Genomic DNA, 27,541 nt, shown 5'->3' with positions numbered 1-27,541 from the left:
AGGCCCAGAATGGTTCTGTATCTTGGCTTTTCCTGGTCTTGTACCTCATTGTCGGTTATTTGTTGACTTCTTGTTATTTGTTAAATTTTGAAATTCTATGTGAAAATTGTTAAGTTTTGCTATTTTCGAAAATATAACCTTCAATGAAATTTTAATACATATCTCGGCTTTGTAGTTAGATCCATTCACCCCGGCACCTTCTTTCACCTCTGCTGTTCCACAGAAACCTCGGAATAATAATAATAATAATAATAATAATAATAATAATAATAATAATAATAATAATAATAATAATAATAATAATAATAATAAAACTGTTAAAATTAAATACAATCAAACTGATAACAATAATTTAATACCCTACAATTCCAATCCTAAATAAATCGAATCAATCCCTTCTCCATCCTTAACTTCTACACTCAGCAATTATAACAGGTCGTTGCTGCAAAATCCGCCGACATCACGTTTCAACATCTTCGGCACATGTCCTTGTTTGCTCAGCTACTGATTTTGCACTTCTTGTCCACTTTCCTACTACTGGCTGAATTGTAGTGCACTGTGTGTCAACAGTTACATAATAACATGCCGTACCACGATCGATAAGGCCTCCTACAGTTACAAAATCTAGAACTGATCGCTAACGTAATTCATTACACTCACCTACCTTTTTTCAAAGACTTCAACACACTTCTAACTTTGCAGCCTTTACACATCCACTTATTCATCCTATATCTCTTCCTCTCTCATCTTCCTCTCACAAGTTGTTTAACCGCACATAAGTACCTGTTCAACTCTTCTCCATTTTCCCATTGCCTAATAATCCACCTTAAAATATTCTGCTCATCCCCTTTTCCTATTAATTCACGATGAAATGAAATGGCTTATGGCTTTTAGTGCCGGGAGTGTACGAGGACAAGTTCGGTTCGTCAGATGCAGGTCTTTTGATTTGACGGGCGTAGGCGACCAGCGCGTCGCGATAAGAATGAAATGGTGATGAAGACGACACATACACCCAGCTCCCGTGCCAGCGAAATGAACCAATTATGGTTAAAATTCCAGACCCTGCCGGGGATCGAACCCGGTGATCATGTGACCAAAGGCCAGCACGATAACAATTTAGCCATGGACCCGGACATAATTCACGATGTTTCGCACTCAATAAACTATTCCTTACGTTACTCGTCTCTTTGCAATTACCGATTAAGTGAAAATCGTCGCTTACTACCCGCATAATAATACACATACTTTCTTATCTCTACCCTTTCACCAATCCTTATTCTTGTGTAGTCCCATCAACCATCATACTATCCACCCCTGTTTAACCTATCACCATATCTAATAATTATCCCAGTTATTTCCACTACTTTATTTAAAACACTATGGGAACTTCTTAGCCTAATTTCGTCCAATAATTTCTGCCTATGCCAATCTCTAATCCTCCTCAAAAGCACCTTCAGCCCTCTGGCTTCTGTCGTCGTCCAAACTTCCTCCCGCATGTACACCAAGCCTATCTACTCCAAGTATCCTTTAATTTTTTCTAGCCAGCATCCCTTATACATGCTCTTCATTTGTTGCTTGTATGTGGTTTGCAAAACTCCCCCGCCTTCTTCTCTTTTCAAAATCATCCAATATTTAACTATTCTTTTCAAACACTCAACTTCCGTATCTTACCCACACATCAATTCAACCCCTGCATTTGCTGTGCATTGAGGTAGCCGCATCACCGACTTACCAAAATTACTAATAATTTGTCTTAATTCTTTTTTCATCCAACCCCCAAACTTCTGCCCCCTACCGAATACACTCGACCTTAAAAGTAACCTCAAGGTATTATAGCTAATACCCGGAAATTTAGCCAACAAGTTTTTGACCGAGGCTAGGACGGCCATCCCCTTGTTTCTCGCTCTTCTAATTTGATCCTCCCAAGTCCCTTTTCTGTTAATAATCACTCCTAAGTATTCCAACTCACTTACTTGGGTAACGTATCTCCCTGTACCATCCATTTCCCATCCTTCTTCCTTCCTTTGTGTGCCTGCGCAACTAGCACTTTAGATTTGCTCCCGTTAATTATCAAGGCCCATTTCTTTGAGAAATCCGATACTTCATTTAAGCTTTTATGCATCGCACCTGCAGTTAGATTCATCGTTATCACATCATCTGCAAAGGTCAATCCCGGTATCTCCAACCCTTTAATCACTGGCACGGCAACGGCACACGACGATTATTTACACCCTTGCATTAAACTCACCTTAGACTCTATGGGTCTGCTCAACCTGTCGTCTCCCAATTTTACACAGCACCTGACCTCCTTACACGTATATATCGCCTCCACTGCTCGTATCATTTTTTTCTGAGACACCAACCTACCCAATTTTTCTAATTGGACCCCTCTTATCCTTATCGAAAGCCTATTCAAAGTCAATCGCCGCTACATACACCTTACCTCTTGACAGGCTCATATATTTCTCTAAAACAGTTTTCACTGTCATTATATTGTCCACTGTTCTTTTCTTTTTCTAAACCCCCCTTGGTAATCTGACAATTCTTCGTCTCTTTCGGCCCATTCAATTAACTTATTCGCTAACACCCCTGTATAAATTTCACTTAAGGACTCTAACAGAGATTCATACTGTTTTTGCTACCCTGTTTCATTTATATTGGACATACAAATTCTTGTTTCCCACTCCTTAGGGTACTTCCCCTCATCAAAAATCTTATTGAATAATTTTACTATACCCTCTATTATTGTCCCATTTTTGCTAATTTCTTTCCTAAACATGTTATTCATACCATTGCAACGCCCCGCCGACCTGCCCCTGATTCCTCTTATCACTCCCAAAGTTTCTTCTCTTGTAATTTCCTTGTCTAGTTCGTACGTAGGTGGATCAAAATGTTACTTGCACTAACGCGCCGCAGCAAACGTGGGCACAGCGGAGAAAGGGACAGACACTGCCCACACGTCTGTTAGGCAGGTCGCTGTGGTGTCTCGTCTAGTATTGTGTGAATAGCGGCCAAATGCAATGGCGCGTCAACTGGACGTTCGCTCCAAATATGAGGTGCGTGCGACATTCCGATTCCTATGGGCCAAAAGGAAGAATTGCACGGACATGCATCGTGAAATTAGTGCTGAGTATGGGGAGTGGGCCATTTCCCGGCAAGGTATAGTAAAGTGGCGTCAGCAATTCGAAGCCGGACGCACGGATATCACGGACAATCATCGGGAAGGCAGGGCCGCAACGACAGGACCCGTGCAATGGTCAACAGTGTGAATGCGATCATTAGACAGAACCGGCGCATTAAACTGAGAGAAATAGCGACGCAGCTGAACATGTCGTATGGCAGTGTGTTCGCCATTGTTCAGGAGGACCTTGGATATCGTAAGCTGTGTCTAAGATGGGTCCCACCTCTTCTCACGGATGAGCACAAGGGACAACGTTTCCAATCCTTCCTGGCATTTTTGCAACGCTATGCCGCAGACGGCAACGGGTTTCACCGGCGAATCGTCACAGGCGACGAAACGTGGGTCCACCACTTCACCCCGAAAAGAAGCGAACATCAATGGAATGGGTGCACCCCTCATCACCACAACGAAAGAAGGCCAGCCGGTAAGGTTATGGCGACAGTGTTCTTTGACATGAAGGGTTTGCTGCATATGGAATTCATCCCGAAAGGAACGACGATCAACGCGGCGTCGTATTGTCAAACGTTGCACCGGTTGCGTAAAGCGATTAAAGAGAAGCGCCGGAGGAGATTGAGCGCCGGTGTGATTTTGTTGCAAGATAACGCAACACCTCACAAGGCCCGCCAAACGAGAGAACTGCTGCAGCGTTTTAAGTGGGAGGTCTGGCAACATCCACCCTACAGTCCCGACCTAGCGCCATGTGACTTTCATCTGTTCGGTAAGCTCAAAACGGAGCTCGGTGGTCGACGTTTCCAGACCGATAAGGAGGTGAAGGCCGCTGTCTCCGAGTGGTTGCAAAACGCTGGAGAAAATTTCTATGCATCCGGCATCGACAAGTTGGTAGTTCGTTCGCAGAAATGTTTGGAGTCTCTTAGAAAATATGTGGAAAAGTGACGTTACAGTGTATGCCGTTATTGTCGTGTTGCTGTTGTATAGGTGGTGTAATAAATGGTCATATCTCGGAAGTGCAACTTATTTTCTGATCTGCCCGCGTATATTGCAACTCTTCTATTCCTCCAAATTTCTTCTTCCCCAATCTCACTCAACCATTCCTCCCCCTTCCCCCCAAGTAATTCACTAAAGTAGCTCTCCCATTGTACATCCTCAGTACTCGTTTTCTCTAGTCTCTTTCCACCCTTATTTATTTTGTTTATCCTTTCCCAAATATTTTCAATACTGTTCAAACTACATTTTTTATTTATCGCTTCAGTTTGTTCTTCCATCCAAGCCTTCTTTATCTCACAAATTTTATTTTTGTAATCTTTTCTTAACTTACAGAAAGCCTCTCTTTATTCGCTCCAACCTTTCTTCCTATACTCTTCTAACGCTCCCAACACCCTCTTTCGTATTCCTTCACACTCTTTATTAAACCATTCTTCTCCCTCTTTCTTTTTTCACCTTATAATTTTTCAGTCTGAGCTGTCCTCTTTACGGGATGTAGCTGGAATTCCAAGGCTTTATCAATATTATTTTTCTCTAACGCCCCCTCCCATCCATAGTTTAGTAAGTGTAATTCTCCTTTTACTAACATATCCCAATCCCGTTACACTTTCTCTGTCCATTTGTACTTAGTATACCCACTCCCTAGTTCATTCTTCATCTTAACCTTTTCCTTTATACGCTTCTCCTCCCCCTTTTTAACAGCACCCACACTGGGAAATGGTTTCCTACTTCCATCCTTACAATATCTTCTAACACTTCTTCCGAGCTTAAAAGTATATCAATCACATTACCTCCCTGCTCTGAAACATAGGTCAATTACCCAGTACTATCACCCTCCTTCCATCCATTCAGTATATATAAATTCCCCGCTGCGCACATCTCTAAGAGCTTCTCCCCATAGATATTTATGATTTTATATTCACTTCTTCTACTTTTCAACATACGCCTACATTCTTCCCTACATTATTCTGGGCTCTGTTCCCCTATTCTCGCGTTCCACTCTGCAAATAGCAACATGACTTCTTCTATATTTATTCTTCAAGTACACAAGGAATAGGAACCCATTTTCACACAAGTACGTTGTTGTATGTCTATGTATCTTTATTCTTTCTCCAGATCTACATAATATGTATATGATCCATTAATGGGGAGAAATATAACTAGTCTGACCTAAACCAGCTCACAAAAATAAAAGGAAAAGTGTGCCACCAGATAGGCAGACACATGAACAAAACCATATGTACTACTACTACTACTACTACTACTACTACTACTAATAATAATAATAATAATAATAATAATAATAATAATAATAATAATAATAATAATAATAACAATAATAATAATAATAATAACATGGTAATGAGGCAGGATAAACACCGTCGCCTGGCCCGAGTTCAACTTGGCCATGGCAGAACGCAGTATGGCAGTCTGATAAAATGAACTAAAATAATAACATATTACTGTGTAGAGTACAATAGTGTCAGCAGACGGCATCTGTAATTTAAAAAAACTGAAAATCACTTCCGGCATGGTTCGCAACTCAGCGCAATCCTTCCTGAACACTGAACTCTCTGTTGTTCTACTTGAGCTGCAAACTCAGCTTTCGTGTTACCTCCATTGTCATGCCGGTGTGCAATTATTCTCCTTACGTTTCATTACTATTGTCCACTGTTAAACATTATCTCGCTACACTTATTTTCTTTTAAAATTTCAGGCAACTTTCCACATTAAATCAGACCATCTCGCTAGCCATTCCATACATTACAAACTAAACATCACTATCTCCCTATTCATCCGCCAGCCTTACCTTATCGCAAATTTTACATCCACTATTCTACCTTATACCATCCATCTCCACACATTAACTTCAACACGAAACCTCGTGATTACTTACTAATTCACCACACATGCTTACAATCACACTCTTCATTACTTACTAACGAATACCCGCCTCATCTTATAGTCGTCCCCGCGTAAGGACGTACCCTAAGGGTGCAACCTTACCCTTTCTCCCCTGTAATATTAAAGTATTGATTTATAGTTAATTTTCTTGCTGTTGGGTCTTTTTCAGTGTCGGTAACCATACAGTTTAGGGACCCTACTTGCCGATAAGACATTTTACATTTACCGTTAATCTGGCACGTTGGCAACGTTCAATCACTGTTCTAGCGTGAATTGCGTGTTGCCACCGCATTGGTGTTAAAGTCACTAATGATACATTTGCGAGAATATTTAAAGCATATTTTCTGTTTCTGTGGGATTGTAAATCTATTTGGCTAATACCAGGTAAGTAGAATTGTGGCATGTTCGGATAATGCATTTAATAACATAGTTTGTGTGAAATGATGAGCACAACATTTTATTAATTACGTTCCTATTTCGTCCCATACTTATACGAACAGAATTCGATTGGGATGTCTAAGAAGGAAGAAAAATCTGCAAGAACTCCTCCGAAAAGGAAAGCAAGGTAACGTCCTTTACAAACATCAGGTCAAGAAATGCTTGTACATTGCTACGAGCAATAGAAACACGAACTACGACGAAGAAGGTATCAGTCGCAGCGATACGAAGCTAATGGCAAGAGTTTCATTATTAACTGGGGTAAGTGATCCTTTTTATGTTGTTTCTATGATAAGTTTCTGACATAATGACAATCAGTTCATATGGAGCAGTATTTCATTCTGAACCTAACCTAACCTAATCTTGTGGGCCTATACCATGTCTTGTGTCGACTTCGATACGGTTTGTAGACTTAAACTTTGTGTATTCCTGTTGACTTACGGTATATGTGTATGTAATATATTTCTGTGTGTGTATTCTTACAGGGTAGTGGTGAATATATACTTTATATATTACATTTTATTTAAAAAACCTTAGAATAATTTATCTTCATCAGGTGTCTTTGGTTTCAAATGTGCATTTCTCTTTCAGGGTCACCCACATACTCCTGGAATAAACCACACAAATCTGGACATGATTTTCAAGGAGTAATTCGTTGACCTGTGTCTGACGGAGGAAGACTGGTTATTGTTCATGCTGGAACGAAAGATGGCTTTGTACCTGGTATGTCCTTACTTTATTTTACTTCATTTTATTATAGTGAGGTGATCTCTCTTTACATAGTTATGAGGGTATTTAGGGTTTGTAGTGCGGATGTAAACGGGGAGGTCACGTAAGTCTCTGATAAGACCCCAACTTGAGTACAGTTCCTGTGTATGAGACCCTCACTAGGATTACTTGATTTGAGAACTGGAAAAGTTCAAAAGAAAGAAGCACGATTTGTTGTGGGTGATTTCTGACAAAAGAGTAGCGTTACAAAAATGTTGTCAAGTTTGAGCTGGGAAGACTTGGGTGAAAGGAGACGAGTTGCTGGACTAAGTGGTGTGTTCCGAGCTGTCGGTGGAGAGGTGGTGTGGAATGACATTGGTAGACGAATACGTTTCAGTGGTATTTTAAAAGTAGGTAAGATCACAGTACAATTATAAAGTTGAGGATGAAAAGTGGGGCAAATATTTGTTTTTTGTGTTTTTTAAGAAGGGATTTAGGGATTGGAGTAATTTACCAAGGGAGATTTCAATAAATTTCCAAATTCTTTGCAATTATTGAAGAAAAGACTAGGTCTATCCCTGAAACTACATCTTCCACCTGGGCGACTGTCCTAAGTGCAGATCAGTGGTGACTGATTGATTGAAATTGACTGGCACGAGATCGGTAGTAGCATTATGACTTACCGCTCATTGGGTTCTCTACGTGTTTTTTGATTTTGACTTCTTCACTGTCAAGGGATCTCTTGGTTATTAAAAAGACTTGCAGGTATTCACTTTAGGCCAATGATTAACCTTAGAGAGGTACTTCAATCAAAACTTCCCCAGTGTAATTTCATATAATATTACTGGATATTTGTATCGGTAAATTACTTGTATTGCAGGCCTATTTATTATGTTTATTCTGCATTCGACAATCTCCACCTGAATCAGTGCTTGATACCTGACTGTTGAACACCTTCCAAGCTTCTTATTTCTTACTACCTGATATAGGGTCAGTAGTCGCAGCAATTACATTTGTTCTAAGGTATTGAAATGGGTGTTTATACTTATATCTTTAATGCAAGTGATCGTGGACTTCTTATCCAGATATAGGCCTACTAATGGAAATACATTCATGAGAGATGTTACGATAAAGTAGTGTAAGTAGTAATTCATTGACTTCATCATCAGGTGACTTTGCTACACAGTAGTTGGTTTCACTTAAAATCAGACATCTTTTTTTTGTATCATTCAACAGAAATCACATTTTTTATCAATTAATAGGCCTATCCTTGAAGAGGGGTGATCTCATATTTTTAGGGAATACTTTTTTTTAAGAAGAAATAACTTCATACTAAAACTTAAAATTCTTACAGGTGCTGATTTGATATTTGCTACAAACTTTTGAAGAGAAATCAAGATTATGCTACAAAAGATGAGCTGCAAAGGTTGTGTAATATGAATCGAAGTCACTTAAAGAGGTACAGAAGCACCTAAACATAAGTTTAGATAATGTTGTTTACGTTCATGTTGTTGACTTTCATGTATGCATAACAATATTTCTCTGTTTTCTTTAAAACCAGGTATATTGATGACGAGATGCTGCACAGTGAAGGCCATACTGTCCTACGACTTCCTCCATACCACTCATTTTTTTCAATGCCATCGAATTTGCATGGTATGTGGCAAAACAGTATTATAACAAAACAGTGGCTTCAAGACCTGGTCACGGATTGGACAGAGCTACAGCTGTGTGGAAAGAAACTCTTGATCAGGTAGGCCAAGCCCCTTCCTCGCTCAGTGGAGCGGGGATACCACGAGGGGACCCGTCGCGACTTCGGCTCGAAACACTTCTTATTTCCGGCCGGGTCGGGGATTTTAACCTTAATTGGTGTTATCCATTGGCCCGGGGACTGGGTGTATGTGTTGTCCCTAAAAGAGGAAATACCAGACAAACAAAGAGAAAACTAGAAAATAAATAATATATCAGAATTTTCTTTTAAAAAAAGTGGAAATATTATTTATTGGTTATAGGCAAGTGGAGTTTATAATATACTTGTCAGGTTGTGATACTTCAATATATCCTACAGGTGACAGCAGAGATGTGGAGAAATGAAGTGAAACACACTGAGAAGAAGATTGTCGAGTTGGCCAACTAACTCGGTCATCTTTGAAAATGTCTTTTTCTATCAGCAGAGGCATTTTTTAAAATCGTCATATTTTGTATAGACTACGCAAGATGTACAGTAGCCCACTAGATTTCTGATTAAACATAATTTATTTAAGCTATTGCATCAGTCTACTTACATACTCACTGTCCACGTACACCGGTAACCCGGTGATTCGATTATTGAAGCATTGTGCAATGATGCGACATACAAACTGAGAGAATACCGAGTGGTTCTTCCATATATAAAACAGACAATTTCAAGTGGTCATGAGCATAACTCATAGTCATAGGGTAGGCTAAATAATAATGTTATTGGCTTTATGTCCCACTAACAACGTTTATGGTTTTTTGAGATGTCGAGGTGCTGGAATTTAGTCCTGCAGGAGCTCATTTATGTGCCAGTAAATCTACTGACATGAGGCTGAGCACCTTCAAATGCCATCGCACTGAGCTCGGCCCAGCCAAGTTGGGTTCAGAAGGCCAGCGCCTCAACCGTCTGAGCCACTCAGCCAGGCGTGGAGGCTAGAGAGCTGAGTTTAAGTAATTATCGAACGTCAACTAGTTATAAAAATACTGATTGATTAACCTAATACGGTAATTAGAATAACCTAATTGCCTACCTACTTACAAGCTAGGTACTTTGGAAGTATGTTCTGACTATCTTTTTAACACTGCAAATAAATCCATCTATTATTTAAAACTCCCTGTAAGAAGAGGACAGTGAATGCGAGTGGGTATTAATTTCAAATGAGCTGAGCTCGAGAGTCCATTGTAGCATATGAATTTTTCAGTGTTCCATGACTCTGTATGTATTGCTTCAGAGGAAGTTCGGCTCCCCGCCAATGTCCAGTTTACCGATACTGAACCGTGTGTGTGTTGTGTCTCACTGATCCGTGACTGCGTACGATTCTTTCAGTGTGCCATGATTCACTGTGTCTCGCTGCAATGGAAGCTCTGCTCCCTGTCAGTGTCCAGTGTGCCGATAAGGAGCTGTGTGTGCCGTGTGGCTCACTGAGCCGTGATTGTGCATGATTTGTGTGCCGTGAGCTTGCCGTTCCTGTGAATCGATTCACTCGGACACTTGAATGAATCGATACACTGCTTCGAATCGTACACTCAGTAGCCAACACTAGTACAGGTACATAGTACATTACCATAAAGACAGATAGCATTGCAAAATAATTCGTCTTTACAATAATAATAATAATAATAATAATAATAATAATAATAATAATAATAATAATAATAATAATAATAATAATAATAATAATAATAATCGTATGGCCTCAGCTACCGTGTGCAGACATTTCAAGTTGACGCCATCTGGCTGTCTGCTCGTCTATTTTGACGTTCCGTTTAATTCTAGGCCCACTAGATGGCAGACCGAGTAAACCGAAACTCTCTTAGGTATCTATGGCTGAGATTTAATTAATTTTGTCGGGTAAACACCAAATGTGTCACCAGAGATCTTTTACCTGCCGACATCGTACGGTATGGAGTGTCGAATGGACTTAATTCCGCCCTTCAAAAATCCGACTACCTCTGCCGGGTATGAACCTGCTATCTTGGGATCCGGAGGCCGTCACTCTACCACTGATCCACAGAGGCAGCTGTCTTTACCATGAAATACATCCTCGTCGTACATGACTGAATTACTAGCAACATATCTTAGAGAAACTGTAATGTACATGAAACCGAAATTGAGTTTCATTTCCACGATACATTCTTCCTATAAAAAGGAGACCATGTAGCTTATCCACCTCATTTCAGCCACATAAATATTCAGCAAAAATTGCAAAATCACATTAGAGGAAAAATACATTTTTTTAAGAAAAAGTAGTCTGGAACATAGATTAGTGAGGTTGGACATCCTGCCCGTCATCATTCATGAGTCGCTGTTAAACATACTGTACTTGTCAAAACTAGTAAGTTTCTATTTTACACAATAATAGTGAAATATTGATGAACACGACATACACCCAGCCCCCGTGCCAGAGAAATTAACCATCATCATCATCATCATCATCTGTTTACCCTCCAGGTTCGGTTTATCCCTCGGACTCAGCGAGGGATACCACCTCTACCGCCTCAAGGGAAGTGTCCTGGAGCTTTAGACCCTTGGTCGGGGATACAACTGGGGAGAATGACCAGTACCTCGCCCAGGCGGCCTCACCTGCTATGCTGAACAGGGGCCTTGCGAGGGATGGGGATGATTGGAAGGGATAGACAAGGAAGAGGGAAGGAAGCGGCCGTGGCCTTAAGTTAGGTACCATCCCGGCATTTGCCCGGAGGAGAAGTGGGAAACCACGGAAAACCACTTCCAGGATGGCTGAGGTGGGAATCGAACCCACATCTTCTCAGTTGATCTCCCTAGGCTGAGTGGACCCCGTTCCAGCCCTCGTACCACTTTTCAAATTTCGTGGCAGAGCCGGGAATCGAACTCGGACCTCCGGGGGTGGCAGCTAATCATGCTAACCACTACACGACAGAGGCGGACGAAATTAACCAACGGTGGTTCAAATTCCTGTGACTAAAGGCCAGCACGCTAACCATTTAGCCATGGGGCCAGACAGCAATAGTGAAAAACCCACGTTCACTGCAGCTATTGTTGACTGGATATTTCTTCTCTTTAAAGAACACTGCGTACCACAAATTAATATCCTGTTTGGTCGATTCCCGTAAACTTTGTATGTACGGTGTTGGTTCGCCAGTTCCTAGCGTATCTACTGAATGAAAACTTTGTAGACCAATGGATTCATTTTTATGTTTATTGCCTTCAGTCATGACGATAGTGCTTTCAATGACAACAGTCGCTCAAATACAAATCCTGTCGAACCTAACCTAACCCTGCGACAATCAGAGCTTTTCGGTGGATCACAACCTAACCGGTCATTATAATTTGTTTTCGGTGGATCACAACCAAACCTGTCCCTATCAGTGGTTTTCGGAAGAATACAGTGGTTTTGTCACAAGCCAATACAGACTCTTGAATCAATGTGTGAAAATGGGAAAGTGCAGAAAACCCTCTTCAGGAATGCCAATCTCGAAGTCCATAGTCTTTTTAGCGTTGTCACACAGCTGAAATGTCACTTTAGAGGTAATTGTAAAAAGTCTTGTATATAGGCTCTACAGATACATAGTACATTACCAATTCCATCTCGATAGCTATGAGACGCACACTGCATAGCGGTTTCGCTCTATAGATAAATCATATTATAGTGAAAAAATTTGTTTTTTAAAAAAATCTGTCTGACATGAAGGTCCAGAAGGAAAATACTTTCATCGGAATTCTTATCGATGTGTTCACCACCCTAGTAGGTTTAAATAAACCTTATAAATGCTTCATAAAACCCATTCTCGAATATGGATCTGCATGCTGGGATGCGTACAGGATGGGTTTAATAAATTCCCTAGAGAAAGTTCAAAGAAGAACGATGCGTTTCGTAACTGGGAATAGGAGGAATACCATTAATTGGGAAAATCTTGAATCTAGAAGAACTAGAGCTCGCCTGTGTGGTCTTTATAACAGCTATACGGAAAGGGCTGCTTGGAGTTGTATTAGGATTAGGTTGGAACCTCCCTCATACTTATCAGAAATTGTCATAAGCATAAAAACCAGCATACGGATGTGGGCAAGTTTTCCTTCGTCAACAGGACCGTAAGGGATTGGAATAAATTACCTGCAGCAGTCTTTGATAGATTCCCTTCTGGTATCAAGTCATTTAAGAAGACCATTAGTGTTTGTGTAAAGTGAAAAGTAAAAGTTGTAAATTATGGGCACTGAATTTGTGATTTTCTGCTTGGTTTCGATTGTGAAAATGGGAGTTTTTTTCTTGTGGTATTCTCTTTCCAGGAAATTGCTTGCTGTACTCAAGTTTTTTTGTAATTGTTGTTGTTCTTGGTTAATTAACAATGTTTTAACTCTTATTTTATTATCACTTGTAACATTAAGCTAGTTGTAAGCTGAATCTATAGTTTTGTAAGCCATAGTGTCAAGTATTGGAAATAATTAAATTGTGTATGAAACTGTACATGATGCTGGATTTAGAATGACTAGTAGTTTCTTGTAATATTTTTTATATAATTCCTTTTTATACTTGAGTTGTTGTAGTTGTTGGGTAGTATGTTTTAACTTTATCATCACTTGTAGTGTTAAGCTAGTAGTAAGTTAAATCTGTAGTATTGTAATTTGTAGTGTTAAGTACTGGAAATACTTTAGTTGTGTGCGAATATGTACATAATGACACAGGATTTAGAAAGTTAATTTAGTAGTATTTCTTGCTTGTTGTAATGTTGTTGTTGTAGGGTAATTACGGTTTAACTTCACTTTATTATCACTTATAATGTTAAGCTAGTAGTAAGGTCAAACTATAATATTGTTAAGCACTATAAATACTTAAGTTGTGTGTGAATTTGTATATGATGTTGCTCGATTTAGAATATTAAACTAGCAGTAATGCTTGTAATATTTTCCTTCCATATATCTGCTTCTTGTACTCTTGTTCTTTGCTTGTTTGTTTGTTTGTTTGTTTGTTGTTGTTGGGTAGTTATGTTAATTTTACTTTATTATTACATTACTGTAAGTGACAGTGGCCACCGGGATATTTCCCATTTGCAATTTTTTAATAATAATAATAATAATAATAATAATAATAATAATAATAATAATAATAATAATAATAACGATGATGATGATGAGGGATGGGGTTTAACGTAATTTTGGAAGGAATGTTTTGCGTATGATAAATGAGTACCAGGTTAACTACTGGGGCGCAAAGGCGGTCATGCGTAGGGCTAACCACTCCACCCCACCAAGTGCCAACGTTATGGATAGTGGAAGTCTTCCCCTTCCACCCTTCCAATGGCTTTCATGGTTTGTACAGAGATGATTTTGCTTTTTAAATATTAGTATTAATGTTTGTTATGTTTGTTTATTCATACCCCTGCTTTGTAATTCAGTGGCTATGGAATGGCTCTAAATGTTGTAAATTATATTTACTTGTATTTATTTCCTTTTTCCATATTGCACATGTTTGTTGTTATTATTGTTACTACTACATATCGCTTAACATGTAAATACAGTAAATAATGTTTATCACTTTGGATTCATTTTTTCGTTGCATAAACTTTTTCTATGACAACATGACTTCTTTATGATATAAATAAATATAAAATAAAAGTATTTCTTCCCGAACATATTTGTTATACGTGCACCAATCGGAGAAACAACTAGGGAAGGACCTTTTACTAAGGTGCATAATGTTTATGCATACATGTATAATTGAAGAACTGAAGATCCATATACAGGTAAGTGGGTCGCCCGTATGGTAGGCCTATTACGCTTCATAGGAAACTGAGTAAACTGGCTGTGTAGTTTGATCACATTGCTGTGAGCTTGGTTTCAGGAGATGGTGATGGATTTGAATCCCACACTCGGCAGGTCTGAAGTTTGTTTTTCGCCCGTCATTTTCATTTCAGGCTAGTGCTGTGTCTGTACGCTTATGTACATTTTAAACGTTTTAAATCTTAGCCCTCTTTTTTATCCCATTCTTGCCTCACAACCTGTCTTCATGTGATTTAAGCCAAGGTATATGTAAAAATCTGGTAATGTTATTTGACTCATAGTGCTCCTGTACATTGGTTTCCGTAATGTTGTAAGCTTGAGATACACCAACTTGTAAGCTGAAAATATGTTTAAAATGCCAAAAACCGTAAAATTACTTAGTGGGATGTAAAGCTGTTAGCATTATTATTAAAAGGAAGGACAGATATGTCTTATGTGGTAAGTCCTTAAACTTGCAGAAATCGCAATGAATTATACAATCTATATTCCCTCCCCCCTTCCTTTAAGAATGCAGTTATAGTAATGCGTACATCAGAATAAAGGCATGAAGTGTTTAAATTTAATTGAAGCAAGTGAAGGAGAGAATGTATGACTAGGTCAGGTTGGCGGATTCGAGTTAGGCGGTATTTGAAAGTGCTCAAATACGCCAGCCTCATGTCTAGATCTACCGGTACATAAAGAACTCTTGCGGGACGAAATACTTGTACCTCGGCGTATATGAAAACGATAGAAGTAGATAGTAGAAGTAATATTCAATTCTGCAGTGAGCTTGAAAGCTGTCCTAATTTCCGTTCACGTAGGTTGGCACATTAGTGTTCCTATATGGTGGGTTCGAGTCCGGCGGTATTTGAAAGTTCTCAAATACGCCAGCCTCATGTCTAGATCTACCGGTGCATGAAATAACTCTTGCGGGACGAAATTTTGGCAGTAGAACTTATTACATTATTATTTTCAAATCCGCAGTGAACTTGAAAGCTGACATAATTTCCGTTCACGGACCTTGGCACATTAGTATTCCTATATGATTCCTGATAAGCTTGAAGATATAACCAGCCTGCAGGCTGTAAATATGCCCAGTAATCTCTCTCCTTACTGGTTACCGGTATTGAAGAGAGAAGGAAATGTTCGCGCAAAAGAAAGGGAAGTCACTGGATGTCTGGAACTTTCGAAAATCACACTGCAAAGACTTATTAAATAAATTGTATCGTTTAACACGCCCCTCTTTTCAATAATATTGTTATAGTACGCCTACTGTATATCAAAATAAAGACAGATATATGTAACATTGTGTGAGTAAGTATGTATTTCCTTAATTCCTCATTGAGCGTGGAAACCGACTTAATTATGAATATCTTGATTTATTTCATCTTAACTTTGAGCATTTACTAGGGTAGGGAATCATTTATTATCGGTGTTTACATTGGGGTTAGTTTGTTATGATTATGTCTGGTGATTTTAATATGTAACCAGGCAGGTTGGCAGCAATGATCAGCCATTACAAAAAAGAGAAAAGAAGAGCATCGGGCGGCCATATTTACTTTCTGGTGTATTTCCTTACGCGGCGATTACTATAATTGCAGCCTTCCTATACCATCTAATGACAGTAATTAATATACACATTTCATCGCCTACTAATTTAACTGCTTAATCGCTCTTATCTCAGTTAGAAATAACACACACCCTCCGCTTTTCTCATGAGCTTAAACAATTTACTTACTGCTGTTGCTTGTTTTGTTTTACTTCTTGTCACTACGCCTACGTCCAAATTACTCGTCTTACTCCACATCTCTTTTAGGCTCAAGCTTCTCCCTTTCGCCAAGGCACCTCTTGCTTCTGCTTTCTCTCTCCAAGCCGTATTTTCACTTCGTTTATGTGCACTTGTCACATCTTGTGCTTCATCGCCCCCCCCCTCACATTCACTCCCTGTCTTTTCCTTTCTTCTCTCACACTGGCCTCCGTCCTCAGCTCCTTAACTATTGCCCTGGTCTCCTTCCTCATCTCAATTGCTGCTTCCCTGGCTCCTTCTATGATCGATTCGAAGTTAGTATGTGCGTCCTTCTCTGCTCTGCTAATTTCTTCTTGCTGCAAGCTCTGTTCTAACGCCCTATTTTCCTTGCTTTTTTCGTTATCCCCATGCCCGTCATCACCAACTTTACTGTCTCTAACTTGCATTTCTTCCCCATTACCATTTTGTTCTTCATATTCTCTTCCATTTCCCGTAATTTCGTCACTATCCAAAATCTGGTCCATAGTCCATTGGTTACCACTAATAGTTGACCCTTAATGTAGGCTCTTAACCCTTGCAATTTAGCCCTGACCAAATGTTTCTTCAGCGTGTTTATATTCTCAATTCCTTCTCTTCCCATGTCTCTTCTAATCCAAATTTTTGTACTCCGTATATTATCCGCGCCTCTTATCACTGTTTCCGCCATCAGGGTGGAGAACAACTTCACTTCTATCGGCGTATTACACCGTGCTGTACCTATCCTTTACACATCGTCAATATCAAATTCACTAAAATTAATTTTCGTCATTTTTTGTATGACTTGCACCACTTTGTAAATTGTTAGCACTTTGTCCTCTCCTTTTTCTTCCGGCACTCCATATATAAATAAGCATTTCTGCCTGCGTTCTTGGCTACTGTCTTCTATTTCTGCCTGCAGCTTCACCACCTCTTCCTCCATCTCCTTTATTTTCACTTTGAGTGATATAATTTCTCCCTCGTTGGTTTCCACTTTGTTCATAGTTTCGTCTGTTTTCCCTGTATCCAACGCCTCATATTTTCAAATTCTTCCACTTGTTCCTTCAACATATTTTTAATCTGCTCAAACGGGTATACTTCTTCCACAACTCCTTTAACCACTCTTCTCATGACCTCCACGTCTTCCCAGCTCATGTTGCCACTGGAAATCGGGCCGGGGTTTACTTCCACACCCCCTATAGCTATCAGAACCATAATCACCGCTGCCACCAGTATCATCTCCCCCATCTTCCTTGTTTCCACTTTGCCTCCTTCGCTCCTTACTTTTTTCTTCTTCCTTCTCCCCTGCCATTCTTCCGATCACTACCCGATATTGATCCACACCAATCATCTTCCTCTTTCCTCCTGTCTTTCTTTTTCCACTCACCCCTCACACTCCACTCCCACTCTACCGGCACACTCAACACAGCACGACTGCTCCCGATCGCTGACTAGGTTAGACTGATGTCTTCTTCTTCTTCTTCTTCTGCAAATTTCTCTCTTATCATACTGATATCCACCAGTAGCTCTTCAAAAATATGCTTATTTGTATATATGGAACTTCTAGCATGGCAATATACGAAAGCTAGGCTTATTTTCTTCATCCTTCCCTCTACCCACCCCATATTAAATCTCGTCCAGATGGCTTCTTGCTTGTCTGTCTCGATATCCTCTACTAGTTTACTAATTTCTTCCTTGATTAGAACTACCTCCTGGGGCGTGACCCTTATTCCTCTCCCTTCTTCTATATTTATGTTTAACCACAAACCCGTTCCATGATATCCCTTTCCCTGTTTCCAGCCACGTCTCCAAAAGTGCCACATCATCAACACTTTCTACTACTTCCTTAAACTTTTTATTTCCTAATTTGCTTAATAGCCCTTCAATATTCACACATCCTATTTTCAAATATAGTTATAACTTATCCGCCCTCCCTTCCAAATTTCCTCCCTTATTCTTACTCCTTGTAGCTCTAGCGCCCTCACTCTCTTTTTCCTTTCCTCCTTTTTAACATTCTTTGCCTTCCATGCCCTCAGTATCCTCCATACCCTTGCACACTTTACCCCACAAGTCTTTTAGGCTCTTACTTCCTCCTCTGTTCATACCAGCTTTACCATTCTGCGATCACTCTTCTCACCTCCTTTCATGCTCTCTAAATCACTGTACTCTTCTTTCACCTGTTCTTGCGGCTCTCCCTCACTCACCCCCTCACGGCTCAGTTCTTCTGTATCCACACTGCATTGTCCACTTACCTGGGTTGGTCTCCACTCTTTCCTTCACTCCATCACGAGTTATTTCTGCTTCATCCCTTCCAACCTTACTGCCATCACTCCCACCACGGTACTGACGGGTTTGTCCATCTCTTTCAGTTTCAACACTGAATGCTCTCTGACCCAACTTCCATTCGTCACCACTAGTCTCTAACCTCTTTTGTGGGCTCTCAGCCCTTGCTGTCTCAATCACCAAAGATGCCTGTTCAAAATCTTCATATTTTCATCACCTTCTTTTCCCATGTCTCTTTTCACCCATACTTTCTGCCCCTGAAAATTTTTGCCGTTTCTTAACACAAATTCTGCCATTAGGGCAGAGAAACACTTTACCCTAACTGGTCTCCGTCCTTTAGCCTTGCCCTCTCTCTCCACATCGTCCATGTAAGCTTCAGTGAAATTTATCTTCATCCTATTCTGTATGACCTCTACCACCTTATAGACTATGTCAATCTTGCCTTCCTTCTCACATTCTTCCACACTACACATAAATATAGCTGTCTTCATTCTCTCCTGATTGTACCCCTCTGCTTTCATCTTCATCTTCATCACCTCCTCTTCTAGATGTTTTACTTTCCCTCTTAATAACTCTATTTCTTTCTCGTTGTTGCACGTTCCGTTATTCGATTCTTCAGTCTTCGTTTCTAACCATTTCTTCATGTTCACTATTTCTTTTCTCTGCTATTCCATCATGTCCTTTATTTCCTGCACCTTATCCCATTGGCAATTTTCTAGTATCACTTCCCTCACTAACATCTTAAGTGCTGCTAAATCTTCCACGCTGAATTTTCCACTTGTATTTGGGTCTGGGTTTAATTCCACTCCCCCCCAATGACCAGTAGCACCGCTAACACTACTGCTAACGGCACCGCTTCACACATTTTTACCACGTCTTCTCTTATTACCAGTCCATTCTTGTCCTTCCTCTGCTTCCACTGCCACCTCCCAATCGCGGCCCGGTACTGCTCAATACCAACCATCTTCACGGCACGCACTGCACAACGCGACCTCACTCCTCGCTTGTCAAGCTAGACTTGACAATAATTTACTATGTTTTAAGGTGGGGGTCATACACTAGTCATGCCATGCTTAATTACCACTTGACAAAAATATGACTATTCCCTACATTATTTCAATTAGGACATTGAAAATCAATATGATGATATATAATATCCTAATCTATTGTTTGATATAGTATAAATCAAATTTTATTCTAAAGTAGCCACATTATTAATAAATTTTGATAAAATTATTAACCACATGATATGACATAAAACATGGTAACACTTTAAATATGAGCTTAAAGGTCGTTTTCTTTCTTTTGAATCGAAACTGACAGAATATTATAGAGGATGGACTGAGATGAAATCTCTAAGTGCATTCAAAGCAATTTGCCAGATTTTTTAAAATATGCCTATAATTTGTACATTTTTATGACCAGTTTATATCATTATATTAAGCCTAAATTTGTCTAAGTTCCATTACTTTAGATCAACTTCTGTAGAATTCCTATTTGACCAACTGTGCAAAGTTTCATTTAGATCAGACAAATGTTTTTTTTGAGATTACGTTTCTTGTTTGAAAAAAATAAGTTTTCAGAAAATCGCATGTAAATTTGTCACACACAGTTCTACTAACCGTTCACCTTAGAAGGCTCCACTGCCATATGTTATACCCTCTGTCTGGATGTTCTTGGATTGTCTTCCAGTCTGAGTCTTCGCCTACTCCTTCTAGTCTCCAAAGTTGAGTTTTTTAAATATTTTTCAGCTGAATCTACACGTACCTTGTCAAACTTTCTCAAAGCTTCCACAGCATTATTCCCAACTATGATTCCCAATGCCGTCAGTCCTTGTAGACTACTGCTAGCTCCATCCTTAAAACTGGCCACTGCACTGTAGGTTGCAATTTGAACAATTTTATTGCCATTGCATGATGTTTCGGGACAAATGGACCAAACTTTACAGTTGAATGACTCATTTTCATTTTGGTTTCTCCCTTTTAGACATCTTCAGTAACTCTGTTTTGCCAACCCAGATATATTACTTCCAGTTAATTTTATATTTCCATGACACAATTTGCAGCACAAATGTTCACCTATATTATGCACTAAAGAAGAAAAATCTATAATCCTATATGACACGCTGTCAGTATCCTTAGCATCGCTGACAGGTGATCTAAGCTCCGGCTCAAGTTTCCTGGCTGATGCACTAGGCCTACTGGTTACGTCAGAAATAACATTGTCATTATCGCCTCTCTCTTCATTAGAAAAGCGATTTTCAGCAAATCTCCCCCTTTTCCGTTTGCAACGTTCCATTTCTTAGGCATTATGTTCACAATTCACAACACAATGTAATAGAAGCACGTGGAAAGTTTCAAAACGAATTGCTATTACCGCCAAGGAGTACACAACAGAAACCTTGGAAACAGAACTTCAAATCTCTCCACTCTCAAAGACAACTCACTAAACAGAGGATACAGGCATGGCTTACGTGTATACTAACCATGCAGCCAGTGATATAATAAATTGACTGAAAGAGAAACCACACAACCATCTGGTGCTATACATTTGCATCACAATGTGGAAGCTGTCACTGAAATGAAAATATCTCTAAAACTATGAGGAATTTTTACATAAAACTTCGCATTTATGTTTAGAAAGCCTAACCTTTCATATGAGATTTATTTTTGAAATTGACATTTTTAGTATAATCTATTGTATGACCCCCCTTAAGAAAGTGGGTGTCTGCACTAAGTGCAGACGCCCAGCCGCCTACTTCTTTGATAAATGAATCTCAGGTAACGATCTGTATAATTTGACACTGTTTATCAGTAGCGTAGCGAGTATTTCAGTTTGGGGGGGCATTCATCCAGAATTTTATTTTGATAGGTGTCCAAACTTGCAGAATTTAGGTGGTGTAGAATACCTAAAAAGGAAATGAGTGTCTTTAGATCCAATCAAGAGTGGTGGATTCGTGCGGATTCCATAAGCCTTCTCCTTCTTCTTCTTCCCCCGCTTTTACCACCTCTGTGGGGTCGCGGGTACGAACTATGTCGTACATGTGGATTTGGCCCTGTTTTACGGCCGGATGCCCTTCCTGACGCCAACCCTATATGGAGGTATGTACGAAGTAATCAGTGTTGTGTGTTTCTTTGGTGGCTGGTAGCGTAGTGTGTTGTCTGAATATGAAGAGGGGAGTGTTGGGCCAAACACCCAGTCTCCAGCCAGAAGAATTAATCAGATGCGATTAAAATCCCCGACCCAGCCGGGAATCGAATCCGGGACTCTCTGAACAGAAGGCCTCAACATTGATCATTCAGCCATTGAGTCGGACACCGGAAGCTAATATTAATATGCATTATATATAAAATGTTTAATAAAAGTACATTCGTTAAAACACCTGGGGTGTCTGGACTCCTTGGACTACGCCTCCCCCCCACAGCTAACCACTGGTACTCCCATCCCAACATAACTGCAGCATTTCATATATTCCGAGTACAAGTGAAATGAATGCAAGAATAAACAGTTTGAGTAAAGATGCAATATTCTGGTTTAGAATAAATACGGTAATGTTATTATAATAGTGGTCACGTGATAGCAATAAAGTAGTGACATTTTATACAAATAATGCGGCAAAGATACACACACACACACACGTCCATTGCTAGATGATGAAGGCAAGGGAATGATGGACCACCGTGACTCGTTATTTCGGTATTATAAACAATTTCTCGATGACACAGACTTCGAATCTTACCGCATCTTAAGAAATTGCACAAAGTTGTTAATCAGAAATAAAAAATATATATTTCCGGGATTTAGCTAACAACTTAAATTCTAATCGCGCATGGGACCAACTTAGAGCTCTGGGAATAGGAAAACATCAACAGAGACAGACAACTCCTGACGTTCCACTTGACGAACTGAACGATTACTTTAGTAGAATTAATATTCAACCTACCCAAATTAACTGCACCGACTCACCGCCCACCCCTCCAGCCAATCCACCATTCACATTCCACAGTGTCACAAAAAATCAGGTTAAAAGGCTTTGTACTCGATTAAATCAAAGACTACAGGTGTAGATGATATTCCTATTACTTTTTACGTAACATTATGGGTGCTATCTTGCCTATACTGACGCACATACTGAACTACTGTTTACTAAACGGAACTTTCCCTACTGTCTGGAAAACAGCCAATATTATATCGGTACCCAAGAGTTTAGGCCCACAATAACCCTCTGACTATCGTCCTACGTCCATACTCCCTGCGCTTTCTAATGACTTTCAACGTTTAATATACGAGGAAGTTCTGGAATACCTACATAAAAATGCTCTTTTGGACCCTTTGCAATCTGGATTTGAGAAGGGCCACAGTACCGCGACAGCACTTGTGAAGGTTACTGAGGACATTAGAAACGCTATGGACAACCCACTACTCACTATAATTATCCTTCTTGACTTCAGTAGCGCCTTTGACACTATAGTAATTCCGATTATAATAAAGAAATTGGAATTGCTAAATTTTGACCTGGCTGGGCTTAAGGTTTTTAGTTCTTATTTGAGTAACCGTCAGCAGCGCGTAACAGTAAACGACAAGGCCTCTAAATGGAAAATGAAACTTAGTGTTGCCCCACAGGGCAGTATTCTACGGCCCCTAATTTTCTGTATTTATATCAATGACATACCATCTGTGACAGGAAAAAACACACATGACCTCTGTGCTGAAGATCTTCAAATATATCGACACTGCAAGGCAAGATATTAACAGGGACCTCCGATGACTCAGTGTATATGCACAACGAAGCTCTCTTATAATAAACTGCAAAAAATCTCAGACAATTGTAATTGGATCACGAAAATTACTGAGCTGCTCAAACAATGTCGCAATCCCGCCCATCCTACTGAATGGTAACATTATTCCCTACAGTAAAGCGGTTTAAAATCCCGGCGTAATGATGAATAAAACAGTTGATTGGTCTGATCACACGAAAGTAATACGTAAAAAAGATTTTTGGAGTTCTTCGCCCTCTTAAACGGCAGAGGGATGTATTTCCATTTGAGCTACAGGCCAGACTAATACAGACACTAATTCTCCCTATTCTTGATTATTGTGACGTCGTTTTAGTTGACATGACGAGAGAAGAAACACGCAAACTTCAACGAGCACTGAATTCCTGCCTGCGATTTATTTACAATATCGGGTACGATGTTCATATCACCCCATACTATCAGGCTGTCTCATGGCTGATGTCTGATAAACGTCGGCAGCTATACACTTTAACGATGGTGATAAGAGTGGTAGCTGAAAGTCAGCCAATGTACTGTATATTTCTTCTAAATTCATCTTTTTATCATTATTTCGCAACTCATATACACGTTATAGATTCATTCTTTCTATTCCACTGCACCGCACAAATAAAATTAATAGATCATTTGTGGTGACTGTGGCCAGATTATGGAATTCCCTGCCAGTTCAGGTCAGAAAAACTAGCTTTTTAAAAATCACGATTTAAGGTCACCTGCCGACTACTACCTGCTGAGGACAGCTGACTGAATAGTTGAAGTAAGAATGTGTGCGTTCCAGAGGATCAGTCATTTTTAAGAGTTTTTAATATTAATTTAGTTAGTAATTTATTTAAATTTATTTTCAATTCTATTAATTTATGTAGTTTTAACTATTTTAAGCATCTCAGTATTTTATTTAAGATTCTGATTAGTATGTAGTTAAGTGTACGAAAGGGCCTGGAGCCCTAATTTCGCCACTGAACTGAAGGCACTAATAAATAAATAAATAAATAAATAAATAAATAAATAAATAAATAAATAAATAAATAAATAAATAAATAAATAAATAAATAAATAAATAAATAAATAAATAAATAATGTAAAGCATATGGGTATAGATACGTTGTTAGTTGGTAAAGAAAAATACACGTTACAACATATGCTATGTAGGGTTTACCTTGTCCTATTAATTTCCTTCGCTGTTAGGGCCACGCAGCTGTGAGCTTGCATCCGGGAGATAGTGGATTGGAACCCCACTGTCGGCAGCCCTGAAAAAGTTTTCCCGTGGTTTCCCATTTTCACACCAGGCAAATCCTGGGGCTGTACCTCAATTAAGGCTACGGCCGCTTCCTTCCCACTCCTAAGCCTTTCCTATCCCACCGTCGCCATAAGACCTATCTGTGTCGGTGCGTCGTACAGTAAATTGTTATTTACCTTTCCTCGCAAGCCTGGGATACAGAATATAGTAGTATAAAGTTAGAGTTTTGTGACGCTAATATTCGTTGTATAATTTTTATTAACGTGCCAGAAACCAACGACACTAAGCTGTTGCTATTTCAACACCGTTTTAAGGGCCACCGACCCAAGCCGGGATTTGAACCTGCGAACTCAGACTCAGAAGGACAGCGACTCAACCAACTGAGCCACACGAAAAGGAGGCGTTTGTGGTTATTGTTATAAGTAGATGCTGTTTTACAAAGGTTTTATGAGGAGCATTTATTAAGGCGTACGTTGTCTCATTGTCCTAAATGCACGAGGCCCGACAGAAGAGCTAGCTGGAAGCTAAAGAGCCTTGCAGGGGTGTCGCTTCCTTCTCTGTTCACTTTTCCAAACCAAACTCCATGGCGTAACAGCCCCGAAAGGCCATCGCCTACCAAGCGACAACTGTTCAGCCCGGAGGCCTACAGATTACGAGGTGTCGTGTGGTCAGCGTGACGAATCTTCTACGCCGTTATTTCTGGCTATCTAGACCGTGGCCACCAACTCACAGTCAAATAGCTCCTCAATAAACACGCGGGCAAAGTGTACCTCGAACCAACCCTCAGATCCAGGTACAACTCCCTGACCTAGCCGGGAATCGAACCCGGGGCCTCCGTTAAGAGGCAGGCACGTTACCCCTACACCGTGGGGCCGGCTGGTTACTTGTAGGTCTCCTTATTTTAGAATTTGACTTAAGGCATCCTGCATTCGATTCCCGGCACTGACAGAGTTAAGAAAGCCATGGGATGGGGAGGATACAGCCTTGTTTTGGGGTGCAGTAGAGTTGGCTTTGAGTCTCCCGTAATCGAAATATCTACGACCTGGAAGGTAGTCACCTTCACGGGGTGTAGTACCAAAGTTCCTTCTTTTAAGAAGACAAATTAAATGAAGATTCTACTTCCTCACAAACGAAGAACGATATTATCAATTTTACGAACAGTTTCAATAATGCAGCCGGTTTAGGTTAAGAGTACAGAAGGTATGATTGTACATGGTAACAATCAAAACCAACAATATCTACTGAAGATCCGTCACCGCACTCGGTAGGGCTGGCTTTCTTTCCATATGCACCGGGCGACTTGGCCGTGCGATTAGGGGCGCACAGCTGTGTGCTTGCATCCAGGAGATAGTGGGTTCAAACCCCACTGTCGGCAACCCTAAGGATGGTTTTCTGCGGTTTCCCATTTTCACACCAGGCAAATGCTGGGGCTGTACCTTAATTAAGGCCACGGCCGCTTCTTCCCACTCTCAGCCCTTTCCTTTCCCATTGTCGCCATAAGACCTATAGTGCGATCTAACTAAAATTCTAAATAAAAATTAAAAATAATATTTTCACAACCTCTTCCAAGGACAAGTTGTATCCACATTACTGGCCTGGACTTACAACCCACCCACTGAATTATTTTGTGGGTACGCCACTGCATCCACTCACATTTTAAGGTACAAGGTAGGTCCGAAGGATGGTTGGATACTCAAAATACACCACCATAAATGATGCGGTTCTGGCTCAAATGTATAAGGAAAGATAACGGACGGGATCTAGTGTTTTAAGTAGAATCCGTATCAATAGAACATGACTTCCCATTTAAAAAATGTTTCATGTATCGACAGCGATTTAAGCCTGGGCCGTCCTGATGAGAAGATAGAACCATTGGAACTGAGTTATCACCCCCGCCAATTACAAAATAGTTTCCAGCACTTTTGACGGTGCCATTTGAAGTTCCAATCAGTCACCGGGCGTTTGACAAAATATGTAGGCCTACCTACAGAACTTAGGCACGCAGCCGCGATTGTCTTGCTACTGTAAGAATTAAAAAAACTTTTTCATAGCTTACCGAGGATGCACATCGTGTTGGCTTCTCAGTGACAAAACGGTCCCTCTTCAAAAAAAGTTACTTATATGGCACAAAATGAGGAAATAAAGTGTAGCTGACAATTCTGTCACAGTCTTTCCAACGCTGCAACTTAAACACAGCACATCTCTCAACCATGGTACAAACCGAGGATCCATAAGATATTGTTGTTTCCTGGAACCAATATGCAAAAGCTGACACGGTGTTGTAAGCTTGCAACTGTTTCTGTACGTGGCCCCTGTTATCTCGGTGGTCACGTTCCGGCCTCCTACTGTGTAATCCATTGCTAATTGCCCCTATCTTCATGTATTGACATTTGTCAACACACGGTGGTTACATTCCCAATACTGAGGCCTCTACAGGGAAATATCCCCACGCATCACAATCCTAAGTGTCTTCCTTTCATTCAAGCAGTACATATATGGAAAATTATGTACGGCCCTATTGAGCCTTGCTAGCAGATTATTTGTCGTTACGTTAACTTAATATTTCGGCGTAAGTTTTTAAGTTGTCCGTACCGTACGTAAAACAACGGCTGATCCTCGCTCTAGTTTCAGGAAAAATTTTGGGGGCCCCCTGGGCCCCCCTTGGCTACGCCAGTGCTGTTTATAATCAGAAAGTATGAGGCTTGTGGATTTCTTGTAGTAGGTCTCATTTCCAATAATCACAAGACCAACGTTTATATGATCAGATGACTTTCCAATAGATTTTAAAGCCGAAAATTACTCAACCAAATCAACCGAATCG

This window comes from Anabrus simplex, chromosome 2 (assembly GCF_040414725.1).
Source record: "Anabrus simplex isolate iqAnaSimp1 chromosome 2, ASM4041472v1, whole genome shotgun sequence".
NCBI lineage: Eukaryota > Metazoa > Arthropoda > Insecta > Orthoptera > Tettigoniidae > Anabrus > Anabrus simplex.
This window is presented reverse-complemented; position numbering follows the sequence as displayed.